At 37.6% G+C, this 14703-nt stretch overlaps 1 protein-coding gene across 20 annotated transcripts in view; it reads left to right on the forward strand.

Annotated features, from left to right (window-relative positions):
* The window catches only part of KCNMA1 (potassium calcium-activated channel subfamily M alpha 1), a 475606-nt gene that overhangs the window by 437240 nt on the left and 23663 nt on the right, over positions 1-14703 (forward strand). The window lies entirely within an intron of this gene.

A 14703-nucleotide genomic window follows, 5' to 3' on the forward strand; every position in this document is an offset into this window, starting at 1 on the left:
AATAAAAATAATAATAAAAATAAATAATTTTTTTAAGATGAGGTCACTGTGATAAATAACTCAGTATTACCTTTTGGCATCATACACATCATTTCTTATCCTCCTGAACCAGATGGATCAACTGATAGCTGTTATTTATTTGATGATAGCACACTGGGGCTCTGGATGGGATTAAGAGCTTGTTGTCATAGTCCTGATATATACAAGGATAAAATATGGCCTTTGCCCTGGCAAGTTTATAGTCTGATGCTTTGTTGTTCAAAAACGTAAGTTATGTGCCTAATGTTATACAGGTTAATAAATCTCTCTGACTTCAGTGAAACTATCCACCTGTGTAAAGTTAGATTATGTGCAAGATTGTGACTTAAAAAAACTAAAGAGGCTAGATGGGAGAGAGGCTGTTCACTTAACTTTGTTTCAGGGGCTATAGAAGCCATCTATGTTAGGAGTCATTCCCTTCTGACAAACAGGACACAGCCAGCCTTCCAGCCCTCACAAGAAACCCTTGAGAGAAAAGTTCCTACACAGAACCATTTGCATTTCTTGTATTTTCCTTGTAGCTGGATGCTAGCATTAGCTGCTGGAACCTGAACACATGGAGAAGGGTTTCCTGTCTCTCTCAGAGTGAGGACAGAGAGAGTCTCTCTCACCACTGCTAGGTGGAGAGAAAAACTGCTTAAAAAAAAAAAAAAAAGTTTTTTGATTCTAGTGCTTATGAACTAAAAATGTGTTGGTGAACGGTTGGAGAGACACATTTCTTTGATGCAATTTCCTTGTATTTGAGAAATGCTGCAAGGTCCTAGCTCAAATACCATCAAACTTTCACAATTGCTTGTTCCTCCTCTGCTTTCAAGATACCTTCTGCTTCAGCCAGAGAAAGATAAAACTGGGCAAAAGAGGTAGATAGCACCGTATATCAAGCACGTGATTTCACACATACTATAAATATATTTAAGCATCCCAAGACTGATATAAATCCACGGTGACTCTATTTTATTTTTATTTGCTGTTCAACATCTTGAAAGCAAACCCCCTATTATGAAGGTGTACTATTTTGTGCATTTCTGATGCTGAGGAATAAAAAAACCTGCTCTTTTTATGAGCATTAATTATACACCAGGCAAGGAAGCAATTGCCTCTATGTTATGAAATATTAAATCAAAATGCTTCCTGTTCCCAGATGTCCCAGAGATAAATACAGCAGTATTTTGAAGCCCCACTTGGAGCTGTTTTGCCTGCAAATTTATAGTTTTGTCTCCATTTTCAGAAAACCCTGTTTTATGTGAAGTATAGCACTCTTGGTAGTTTTTAAGGAGCAAACTCCTCTGGAGTTGCCTATGTAGGCAACAACTCTTATGTAGATTGCACACAAGGGATCTGAAGTTGAAAGGCTCCTTTAAGATGACAAATGGGTTGAAAGTGTTATTGTCTTTGATTGCATGCCTTACATCATCTGTATGTAGGAATAAGAGAGCTATACTTTATCTTTAGCTATTTTATAAATATTTAAGTCCTTTTAGTTGCCTAAAGATATTAAAGCATATTTTACAGTAGTTGGAATATAAATATTATATATAGCACAAGATACCAAAGTAGTTTAATGAATTCATAATTTTCTGTTCACTTTTATTGGAATGTGTTTTATATTCCAAAACTTCCATTTAAAGAATAAGAGACCATTCTGCTCCCTGACGAGATGTAAACCAATAGTGAATGTCATCAAGGCTGCTTTAAATGTTGGTATGGAATTTTAATTACTAGGAGGAAAGATAACGTGGACATTTGGCTGTACTACTCCAATCTCTGCGTTTAACAGAAAAATGTCTTTTTGAAAAAAAACACAAGGTCGTTTGCTGCTCTGCCTCTTTGTTTTTTAAACAGTCTTAATAGCAGAAGGAGATACATATCTAGATCCAAGTATGCAAGAGTAAATTTTCGAAAAGTAAAAGGTTAGTTTCTAAAATAACCAACCATAAAGTCTTGTGATAGTAAGAACATATCTATATTTCTGTATTTCTAGGGCTCTTGAATACACAGGTGTGTTGAGGTTATAATTGTTAATCTTTCAAATTCCCATCAAATATATGAAAAAATGTTTTTTAATATTTCAGAGAGTTTCACTAGATCTCAGTAGGAGTCCGTGCTAGGTAATGCTTGCTAATTACCCTCAACAGAAGTAGACACACAATGCTGGTAAATTACCTGACCCTTTGCATTTTAATGAGACAACAAGGATCTCATGAAGTGATGTTGTTTCAGTGGTTAATGGTGTCAGCAATGTTGTAATTGTAGGCTGAGGCACATTAGCTGAACAACCACATGTAGGAAGGGCTTCTCTCAACAGGCCCTTTGGAGAATAGAACAGGGTATTATCATTAAGCCTATGTCATTTGCGTGCTGCTAATCACTTAGTTTATTATCTTGTGTATCCATTGTCTTTCTTTAATTGCTCTTTAAATTAAAATTAAAAATAGTTCCAATGCCCATGATAGTTGTGATAGCATCCTGATTATGAAGATAACCTCAAGAAAATGGAACATATAGATAATATATGACAGGATTAGTAGATAGTTTGAAAGTTATATACCATAACAGGCAGCCTCTTGAGCACTATTCCACTATCTTTCTTTTCTTTTGTATGTATTGTTTGTTTAATAGATGGTTATTTATATGCATAAAGGTTGTATTTTTTGTAAAAGGACATACATGACTTCAGAGATCAATGTCACTGCTTTTGTCTTTAATGTGGAAGAGATGCAAAGCGTCCATATCCAGTAGATTCCACTGGAGCTAGTAAGGCTCCGGGAGAAAGCAAGATTTTAGGTCTAGCCAATTAAATCCTGGTCTGTGATATCCATTGTAGAAGTGTAGAAGTTAACACTCACTACTGAGTTGCAGAACTGCCAGTAAACTTTGACAGCATTAAGGTAAAACTAAATGAATAGTTCTTTTATCAGAACATATTTGATCCTGAAGTTTGACATGGGTAAATTGGAGGCATCCCAGCCTTTCCAAAATAGGCACTCTCTAAAAACTTGGTAGCTTCTGGTTACCTACAACATCCAAAGCTTTCAGCATCCTCAGAGTTGGGTATGCAGGCTGTGCTGAGGCACTCCCTTCACCTGGGTCTCGATACCTGCTGTGCTCCTTATGCTGTATTTTTACAGCTTTTCTTTTTACTATCCGAACAAACCAAACCCAGAAAAGTAAAGCCATGAACTTTACAAAGGGCATAGTAGTCTTTGTTATTGAAGGAAGAAGGGTAAGCTTTGGTCTTGTCTAGGTATTGTGATTTAATTTTATTCAACAGGACAAGATTAATAAAATAGAATTTCTATGCTGACTTAATTGGATACAAGAGTAAGATAATATCTAGTTTAGGTAATGTCCTAAGAATACATGATCTTTTGCAAACATTCGTTAGAGTTCTAATGTATATCCTATGAGCGTATGGTTGAGACTGAACTCTTCGTATTGATTTGAGGACTGGTTGTTGTTCAACTTTAAATTTTGAATACTATAATACTAATACAGGAGTATGCGTACTGGTTAGTATTGGAAGATGAAGTATCTCAACATTGTAAATATATATTTTCTGTTTGACTTTACAGAGTTTTCCTAAAATACAGTGGCAGAACTATAACTGTAATTAGATGTCTTTATAGGACTTTTTATTTCTCGTAAATTTATGGCAGTTTTCTTGTTCCTTGACTAATTCTCCAAATGAGGGCAAAGATAGAATGCCATTTTTGAAAGAATGGATCCTCAAACCAAAAAAAAAAGGGGGGGGGGAGGGGAAGGGGGGGGGGGGGAAAAAAAAAGAGATTTCTCTGAAATCAGACAGTGTCATATAGGTGCTGGAAAAATACGGGGAATTGTTTCTTCCTTTTTTTGAGGACAGATGGATTAGATTGTTAATGCTACAAGTCTATGAGGTATTCTTACGAACAAACATTCAATTACTGACAAGAAGAAGCTTGCTCAAAAACAGTTTATGCTGTAACCAGAAATAAATGCAGAAAAGGTATGTGCAAGATTTTGTTTAGGATATTAAGCTGTATGTTTAGAAATTGTTATCTGTTAAAAAGCCACAATAATTTGCATTTTTTTCCTCTTCTAACTGTTCCTGTATGAAGATATCTTTATAGAATGGTAACTTAAAACTTTTCCAAAAGAATTTCACATATATATATAAAAATATATGTATATGTATATTTATATGTACATGACACTATTAAATTTATTTATCTAATCAGTTTTAATTATTTAATTTATCTAAATGTATTTATCTAATCTGTGTTAAGTCTACTTTAAATAATGCTTTGGGGATCTCTTTCCTAGAAGACAAATATCAGAAAGATTTTCCCATGTAATTCCAATTTATCAACCTAGCTATTTCTAGTGTGTGCCTAAGAACTCACATGTTCAGACACAATTATATGCTACTTCACTTCCTTGTCTGCCCCTTGCTACCAAATCTTCTTTAGAGTTCATAAAACCAGTATTATGCTGGGAAGGGATTTGCCACAGAATCATGGAAAAGGATTCCTGGAATTATAGCAGTCATTCAAACACAGACTTGAAGCCATATTTGCAACCTTTTCTTAGCCAGAAATGTGACGTGAAGTACTGTTTGCATTCTCAGCCCCGCTTGATTATTTTTAGTGTCCAGCACCTACAGTAACTTTACTGAAAACTGATCAGAATCACAGGCTTTTTGTTTTTAGATTCCATTATTAGATGTTGATGAGCCTAAATTCATGAAAGGGAAGAAATGTCCTCTTTTTTTTTTTTTTTTTGATCAAACAGTAGAAACCGATCTTGCAATCTAGAAAAGACCTATGGAAGTTCTTTCCAGGTGTTCATGAGAGTACAGCCCGGGGAGGCAGGGGAGCAGCAGAGCCTTCCCAAGCATTTCCTCCAGGAGTAGTATTCTGTCAATTCTCAGCTCTATAGGACTCTCCTCATATGAGTCCAAGCACGAGATATCCTTTGCTAACTAGTGGAATGTTTGTCAGGATAGATAAGGAAGGGAAGTCCTTATGCAAGGTATCTTGTGATACACATTTCAGTATAGTTTCCTTGCAAGAGAGGAAACTGATTCCACATTATTAAGCTTACTTAGATTTTTGTCCTTTATGGTCATGTACTTTGTGATTTCAAATGTAAACAAGTAATTCATTTTTCTGTTATAATGCAGTTTAGAGGAAGACCTTAATATGTATCCGCAGGTTTAAATTTCAGACTGGCCCCACCACAAACCACAGATGCCAACTTTTTGAATTATCTCTCACTTCTGTCTGATGAAAAAATCACGTCAACGTGAATATTTATTAGAAGCAAATAACAAGAAATAGATGTTCAAAAGTGTTCAAAACCCCTACAGGAAAGGATGGCTGTTTCTACTGATATTTGTAGTAATGAAATTCCAATATGAAAGCAAAGAATTTTTATTGATCCGTCTAGCTTTACAGTAAATAATATTGTGTAGGAAATTTTAAGTGATTATGGAGATGTGTATAGAGTGCTTAAGTGCTGTTTAAGTGCTTACAGAGATTATGCCATTTGTAAGTGGCATAAACAGTAATATATAGATGAGTGAGTGACAATAAACAGTCAATATAAGGCTGAAAACTAAAAAACAGCTTGATGTAAGTTTTCAGTGTAATTGTACTGTATACTGGATAACATGCCATACATGTAATGGTTGCCACTTGATTTTTCACTACCTAAAGAATATCACATAACATTTTACTGGTGCCTTTGTCTTGATCATCTGAGTTTCTAGTAAAAATGGGTTTTGGATCCCATATAAATAATATAGAAGCAGAGCTGGTGTAGAGAAACTTCCGCTGGTGCTTTTTTTTAAAATGGACAAAGATATTTGAACCAAGTGAGACAAGCAAAAGTCTTAAGGTTTTTAACAAAAACTCTAATAAAACAATGTGAGTAATGCGTGTAACTCTGTCATGATAATAAATTACTTTTCTTTCTAAGATTAATATTCAGAGAAAAGGGGAAAAACTGTGAGCCAAAACAGTGCAAAGGTAACAACTGAAAGTTCATTTTTTACCTAAAAGCAGACAATATCTCAATGGTTTTCTGTATACTTTTTTTTTTCTTTTTTTTCCTACATATATGTGTATATATTAGCAAATTATTTATTTATTTAAACTGGTGACTATGTGCTTTGGATATTCTTTCCCCCACAATGGCCATAAGAGGTGTAGGTTGCATCTGGCTTTTTGATTCTGGAGCCTGTACTGACCAAAGCAGAGATTCAGACTGGGTACCACCAGTAGTATCACTGTTATTTGTCAGGCAGGTGTGTTGACATAACTTTAGGAAATATGTGTAGCTAATCTGGTGGTGCTAATACACCCTTCAAGAATATGCAATTAGAGAGCTACCTCAAATTCTTCCTGAATCCATATCTCTGCAATTTCTATTTAATTTTTTTTTTGTGTGTATGTGAGGGAAAAAAAAAAAAAAAAAGAAGAGAAGGAGAGAGAGAGAGAGAGAGAGAGAAGTAGAGAGAAATGGAGATCTTTATTGACTGTATATTCCCGACCAGAGTCAAAATAGAATGTGGTATTCTGTATATATGACATACAAAACAGGGATAATTTCTTGAGCTAATCAGAGTATAAGGCTGGGTTGATATGTTAGCCATTCTTGTGAACTTCAGTATCAGAGGGTTGACATTTGTTTTAATGGAAGTACTTTCTGGAGGTACTTTATTGTACATGACGGGGTTGGTCCTCATACAGGCCAGTTAGACTGATAATTCTACAGAACAAATAATTGTGCTATTGGAATGATGCATTTTGAAAATATTCTACAATCCTTAAAATGCTATTTCCTTATTCCCATGTCAAATTGGGCACCATGTGTTATTTTCAGGGTTGAGATTAAACTGTAGTAGGGATGTGTAGTATGCCCCCTGTTGGATCAAGAGGGTTCTATTTAAAGTATACAAATGCTCCTTAGGCAGTTATTCTCCACAGTGTTTATTGAACCCTGGGGAGAGTGACATTTCTCTGGGAAAGCTGGTTGAGGTAGTGTTATGCAGACTTGATATTTATTTTCATATATGACAAGTCTTTAAAAGAGATGTTACTCTGAAGTCGTATGCATTATAGAAGGCAAAACTTGAGCGACACAGAGTTGACTGATTTTTTTCCAGCATTGAAGTAGTCCAGTGTGGAGTTCTGGTAAAAAATTTGGCTTGTGGAGAATCTTTGTTTTAGTATGCTGAAAGTGTGAAGACAGGAAGGAAATTCTCTGCTAAAATATGTAAAATATATGCTAATATATTTTTCTGTTAACATATAATTCTCTATTAATATAATTGATACATATTAATGTATGTTAATATTTCTGTTAATATATTTAAAAATATATTCATGCCAAAACACAAAACACATGATCCTTTATTCCAAGCATTCAATCAAACCCTATAAATTCAATCTGTTGGAATCACCTGCATACTGTCACTTGACTGTGTGCTTTTATGAGATCCAGGCCACTAAAGAGCTAAAGAGTGGTGACAGGATATGGTGAAACGTGGCAGGACTGGACATGGGCACAAAATGCTCCCTAGTTGGCAGTCTTTGCTTAGAGTTGCTTTTTTACAAAATGGAGTAAAAGTGGAGAACTTTCAGATACTTGTAAAGAGATTAAACTACAGGAAATGTGCAGTAGGCCTGTGGAGCATACCTGCCATATAAATTAGAGGTGGTCTTGATCTGAATCCAGCTTGTCTCAGCACTCAGCTCTGGGAATACAGTTCAGATTTCTTTGATAAAATGAGGCCTTAGCCGTTACAGTTAAATCTTTTCCCCAAGACAGCCTTGAATGTGGGATTTTAGTTTTGACCCAGCCTATAGAGAACCTAATGACATTTTACCATAGGTTTCCAGCTCAGTTCCAGCTTGAGTAATTTACAAGTCTGCTGGCACAGTTTAGCCCACACAGACCATGAAGTCAACCGTAAGTAAATCCAAGTTGATGTAAAAACAATATTGCTAGAATAGTGACAGATGCTGATTATCAAAAAAATGTCTGTTTAAGCATTTTGTATGGATCCATTTCCTCACTGCATACACCTGAAAATTTTGTAGAAGTGACTAAGTAATTGTACTTAAAGATGTGGAATTTTCTTAACCTCATCTGCTAAAGAAATTGTAGGAATACATACTGCAAAAAATGACTGCTGTGGTTATTACTGTCACAGCTCAGGGGAGCTATTCAGATGCCTCATTTATTGGAGCTTAATAGATTAAAAGTCCAAATTGAGTCTCATGATATAAACCTAATCACATTCTAATCTGCATAATTTTCCCATAAGCAGCAATGGGAAATTTGTTTAATTTATGTTTCAGCAGTTGCCAATCATGCAGTGGACAGCATGGTTACTTTTATTTATTAAAATATTTGTATTGATTTCTGTCTGTAACATCCAGCTTTGCTCTTCCTTATTTGACTAGGAAAAAATTACTTTATTTGATATAATGACATAATGTAGAGTTTCACCTAACATGCCTGTATGTAATTGTTAATGTTAAGCTTTCCATTTTCTTTGCATTTACTGAATACCTGTCTTCTGTGAACTAGATAATATAGCTTAATTTATTTAATAAGTTTTATTCACCATATTTATTTATGTTTGCCTGAGGTCTAGATATGCATAGGTGATTAATGAGTAAACCGAGAAGGATTTGGCTTCGCTATATAGCAAAATCTTCTAGCTGCAAACCTGTGCTGTACTTTGATGCTACCAACCTTACACTGTAGAATTATGCGGTATAGAAACCTATCAAATGGCAAATGGAGAGTAAGAACAATTCAAAAAATGTACACCTTGAACATTTAAGTTATAAGTAAAGTAGGTAAAAAAGCCAGAATTATATTTTCTGATGATGTTATGAATTTAACGACATTCCATAGTAAGTGAAGCGTTTTGGATAGTTGCTGATCCAAAAATCGTGAAAGAACAATTGTTAGTCTTTCTTCTTCCTCTTGACAAATACGTCTTTATTTCTATTGATTCTTCCAGAACAAAATTTGAAAAAGCACAGAGTATATCAAGAAAATATCACGACTATGCTTTGCAAAGCAGTGGTAAAGAAAGACCATTTGTTTTGGTAATTTTGAGTTGTGTAAGCTTATGATGAAACTGGGCAGAGCTATGGTCTGGGTAATTACCATGTGAGATTTTTTGTAAAAATGCATTAGTCTCAGAAGGCCTTCATCTGAGTTTTTGTGTGTGTTCCATAGTGAAATTCAAAATGAGACTCATACTGGGAAAGGCCTCATGTACCGCTGTGAATGAAAGGCTCAATGTTATATAGGATTCTGTGCTATGATTAAAATATAGCTCTAATTCTAACATGTTATGCTGTTCACAACGGAAAACAGAAGCAATGTGGTATCATTCAGTCCTAGACCTCAAAATGATGAAAATCCAAGCCTTCTCCTAGTCTTTGATTTTACAGCTGAATTCTGCCTCAGAAGAGCAGTGCTAGAACCCGTAAACCTATAAAATCTTTACAGTTTTATGTGGGACCACTTACACACCCTGGGAGAACAAAGACCAGTGTTACCCCGTGCTTTCCTAAGAACTTTGATTGGGACATTTTCACTGTGAGTATTCTGTAATTTAACAGTACGGGAAAGAACAGATATCAGAGAAGAGCACTTCCCTGGGAGGAAGATGAACAGCTTTTTCTCTATAACCGTGTTTCTCAGCTTTCAGTGCCTCAGGGGTTGTTCCAGTCCCAGATCATTGGAGGCTTGTTACAATTGAAACAGGTATCCTTCTTCACCCTCCACTGTCTGTAGCGTGGCCTGTGTTTGGGCCCAGGCAGGTAAGAGAGCATCTCTGAAGATGTTGCAGTCTCTAAGAGAGCTGGGAGCATACAGTCACATCTGCTCTCCCACTTTCCTCGTCTCTTCAAGAACTTTAGAGATAACCTCCAAGAGACTTTTATATCTTCAGGCACAAATGACAGTAAAAGTCAGAACGAAATCAGAATTTAGGATATCCAGGGTCTAAGGCCAAACTACAACTCTCTGACTGAGATCGCATGGGATACTGACTCTAGCATTGTTTCTAAATTGAATGGTGGTAACAGATTCCCATGAATGTCAGCAGCTCTTTAGCTGCATGACTGCTGCTGAACTTTCCAGGTGTACCCCAGTGGCTGTACTTTGGAGACTAACAGGTATAGTCTATCATTACTTTGAATGCAATGGAATATTAATGGACATTGTCAGCAAATGGTAGCAACGGGATATAGCTGTGAAGTCCTTTTGTAAGTGAATTATTTCTTTTTGTCTGGCTCTGCCTAATGAAAATCCTTGTCTCGTATTCCTGTGCAATAACTTGGCAGGGATGTCTTTGGTAGTTCACCACCTGCGTGCTACTCAAAATATGAATGGCACTTCATCATTTTCAGATGAGCCAGAGCTAGTTCATAGCATGTATGCTTTATAAATTATATTTGTGTGGACTGTAGTGCTTACTGTACCCAATGAATCACATGGCACCTTTTCCTAGGATAGCATTAATTGAAATGCATTATCAATTTAAATGGCACTTTAACGACAGGATCACAACCTTTAGATCTGCCAGGCGGGTTTTCAGTTTGGTAAACTGCATTCTGGTTACACAGAGTTCCAGTTTAGGAAAACATGCATGTTTGGAAAGTGATGGGAAGCAAAGGAGGAAGGGGCAAGAGGCCGTAAAGGATCTTCTGTGACCCTCTCGAATGGAAGCTTTTTTTTTAGAATTTAAAATAAAAATCTGGTTTGGGAATATGCCCATCCGGGTGTCAGTGAAGTCAGTGGAACACAAATGGCGTACATCCATCCAAGAGCCAAAATTGTCTCAACCTCAAAACCCCAGCAAGCCTTTACTGGTGTATCAGCCAAGTAAAAGGATATATCTACTGCTACATAGAGCAGGCCTTCCTGCAGTTCTCAGGACTTTACTCAGTCAAGTGACCTGCACAGAAACAAAGGAAAAGCAGTTTCTGGCCAGCAAAATCAGCAGATCACGTGGCCATCGGGCCAGATGCTCCAAACAAGGCATAAGCAGAGCAAACATTATTGTCAGTGCTTTCAGTGGGCAGAAGTCACTGTTAAGCCATGCCAGCATTTCATAATTTCAGATTTAATCACAGTGCCACTGTGGCTCCCAGAGTACCTGTATGTTCCTGCTAAGCCAGTATTATAGCTCCCCTGAGAGTGCCAGGGCCTGGCTCATCAGGCGCAGGTCTCGCAGAAGCCCTGTACTGCTCATGTGTTTGAAGATGGAATTAACGGAGACAAGGAGGGGTCAGGGCTGACAGGCCCAGCCGAGCTCCAAGCATGGCAGCACTTGTATCTGCAGCAACTCTTGGAAACAGGAGGTTACCTCACTGAGAGGAGGTTTTCCAGGGGTTTTCCTTCCGCAAAACACAGAATGTCTTAAAGAGACAGGGTGTTGTCTCTAATGCAACTGTTTGGTTAGTCCACCCACTTTAGCAGTAGTATCCCAGAGGGAGCTGAGAAATACTTCTTTGCACAGAACCAAGGTGTGGAACCAGCTGCTTTCCACAGAGGCTGCAGGAGGCTCAGACTGCTTCAGTGTAGGTAAAGGATTTGGGACACAGAAGTCCCAGCCTCTCAACATGGAAGGCCGCTGCTGAGAAAGAAGCAGGGACTGCTGGTCCTCATTGACATTCAGCATGTAAGGAGCCCGGGTTCTGTGTTCTTCTCAGAGATGTGATATAGTTAATCCACTGTTTGGCAGCATCTTCTTTCAGAGAAAGACAGGGGCTTGCTACGTCCTGCTAAAGTCTAAGCCGTTTCCTCCCTTGGAGGTTATGGCTGTTAGCACTATCGCCAACTGTGGAGGCATGACCCCGGTTGTCCTTCCTCAGAAGCCCCTCGCTGCCATTGTATTTCCTTAGTGTGCTCAGGCTTTAAGAGGCCACATGAATTTTACTCTAGAGGTTGATGCTGTTAAGCAATTGTAGCTGCAACCCCCTTGGTTGTTTGTTGAGCAAGGAGACACTGTGGTTATAAGAAGATCACAACTATCAGCCCTGTTTTACCATTTTTATGAGCATTAGTGGAACAAGGTTTGGGGACTGAAGGAGAAAATGGAATATGGAAAGGAAAATGAAAAGAGGCTGTGAGGAAAGCATGTCATTTCTAAATGAATGCTCTCTGCAGAGGAATTGAATCTTTTCACAGCTGAAAATGGATCTTAAATCTGATGCCTTAGCTTGTTTCAGCTTCTGTAATGAAATAGAGTTTTCCTAATACCCTGTGACCTGAATTTCTCCCTGCTTTATGGGTGCTATTCCTTGATGTACAAACCTGTATTTTCTCAAGTCAGCATTTGATGATGGATGTCAAAATACAGGTCATGTATTATGCATATAGTATTACCGATTTAAGGTGTTTACTTGTCAAGTTGAAGAAATTCAAAAATGTCACATTCACTGAATTTGCACAGCTGTCATTTGTAGTTTTTCATGCCTTTAAATGAAAGTTGTGATAAAGCAGGTTAGTTTTCCTGCACTTTTTTTTTTTTCTGCTAAAGGAAAAAAAAAATTGAAAGGCTATCTATGGAATTTACATTTTAACTTGGGAGCAGGAGTGTGGCCTGAAGGTTGATGATGCCTTTTGCCTCCAAGCATAGGCACAACAAATCTCCAAGAATTCCAATTCTTCTTTTTCTCAAAATATTCCAATATTTTTATATTATTCAAAAGCAGATTTTTAGAGGTGTCTTCACCAGGCAGGGAAATTAAAATAAAATAGCAGACATTTCTTACATCTCCCCAGACCATAGAATGAAAAATATTAAGGCGTGAGTCCGTGTTTCACTCAAGGAGAAAACAAAATCCCTTTAACATGCTTCCTGCATTTCAGACTGAATGCACTGTGTATGCAGTGTGCAATTATAGAGCTCCCGACAGCCTGTGTCTAACAGAAATGACACTTTTACCTCAATCTTCTAACACCATCATAGGAAGACAAATATTTGAAGGGTTAGAGAGAGGTGTCTGCAAATAGCCACCTATGGAGAGTGCATGTGTGTGTGCGCGCAGTTGTGTGCGCCTGTGTGCACATTGCAGTAGTGGCAGGGCAAGAAAGGTTTATGCATTTAGGGGCAGGTGTGCCAACTTTCCTCAATTTGCTTTTAGCTGATAGGGGAAATGCTTATGTGCTTATTCCATCTGAAGAGCCTGCTTTACTGAAAGCTGTTTTAGGGAGAGAGAGATGGGGAGAGAAGAGCCCTTGGGAAAAGGAGAAAAGCAGGGTCTCTAGGGATGCTCCCAGCAGTACAACCCTAGGGAGTTTGCTTGGGAGCAAAAATAGTTTTCTCTCATATAAGTGAGTGCCAAAAGTCTTGCTGTTGCCATTTTGACTTGTAATTCTTCAGACAACCTGGTCGGCCCTGCCACTGTAACAGTTCAAGTAGTCCACAGCTACTTGAACTTTTTTAATGTAGTGTCACAAAGGCCTTGTGCTTTTCCTGTAGTGCAATAGAACACAAGCCTTAGACATAGGAGCCTGCTGCAGGAGGCGGTCTCACATTATCTACCTGCCCTCAGATAGCATTCCCTTCCTTTGGGGCCCCACTTTAATCTTGTTCTGCTGTTGTGGCAGTGTCACAGTTACCTCTGACCTGTGAAGTGGCTCCTGGAAAATCTCCATTAGACTCACTTTGTGAGTGTGAGGCTCTGTCATGCAGCAGTATGGAATCCAAGAATCAAAATGGCTATCAGTTCCGGTGCCAGACACAAAAAAATGTGTGCAAAACGATAAACGATACCAGTTGGAAATGCAAACCACTGCTACCATGCTGGTCTCACCGAAATAGTTTCAGTGCAATGACTGGTATTAAATGACCAACTGTTCATGTAGCCAATATTTCTGATTGTCTCTAAGAAATCTGCAGTCAAAAGATTTTCTGTGTACTGATAATATGATATAGAAGTGCTTTGCTGTCTTAGGTTTGCCTGTGGCAATGCTTTTATCTTGCAAGACTGCTGAAGATACCACATTCACCTCTTTTCTCTTAAGTAACTCCTTTACAGACTTTTCACTCCCTTATCCTAATGTGTATAGCTTTTCATGATAGAAGGAAATTCGTACTGCCACCTTTTGGAGGGCTGAGTAAGTATCTCTTATCAGTGATTCTAGTTTTATTAGTTATCTATTCTATATTTGATATAGAAAAAAAACTAGGAAGAAGTGAAATGAATGACAAATAAGAATTAAAATCCCATTACATCAAGAAGTCTGGGTTGAGTGGTCAAAATTTTTGGGACAGTTTGGCAGCAAAGGTAATCATCACTGGAAAAGAACCAAAAAGTCCTCGCAACGACCATATAGAACCAGTACCACATGTTAAAAACTACAGTGTAGTTCAGATTTCCTACTTCATAAATTAGTCCTATAGCTGAAGAAAGTAAAGTAGATAATATCACGTCATCTCATTTCGAATTTAGTAGCAGATGAATGCACCAATGAGTTTAACTCAGGAAAATGGTTTCCATACTGCAAGAAAATAACAAAGTTACATCAGGAACGAATTTGGCTGTGATTAATTTAGAACTGGCATATAAAGAAATCAAAAGTATTTCAGATCAGTAATGAGAGCCGGTCAGAAATCTGGTCCTGGATGTCCGGTGTGAGGTT

Source organism: Cygnus atratus, chromosome 7 (assembly GCF_013377495.2).
Source record: "Cygnus atratus isolate AKBS03 ecotype Queensland, Australia chromosome 7, CAtr_DNAZoo_HiC_assembly, whole genome shotgun sequence".
In the NCBI taxonomy this organism is placed as follows: domain Eukaryota; kingdom Metazoa; phylum Chordata; class Aves; order Anseriformes; family Anatidae; genus Cygnus; species Cygnus atratus.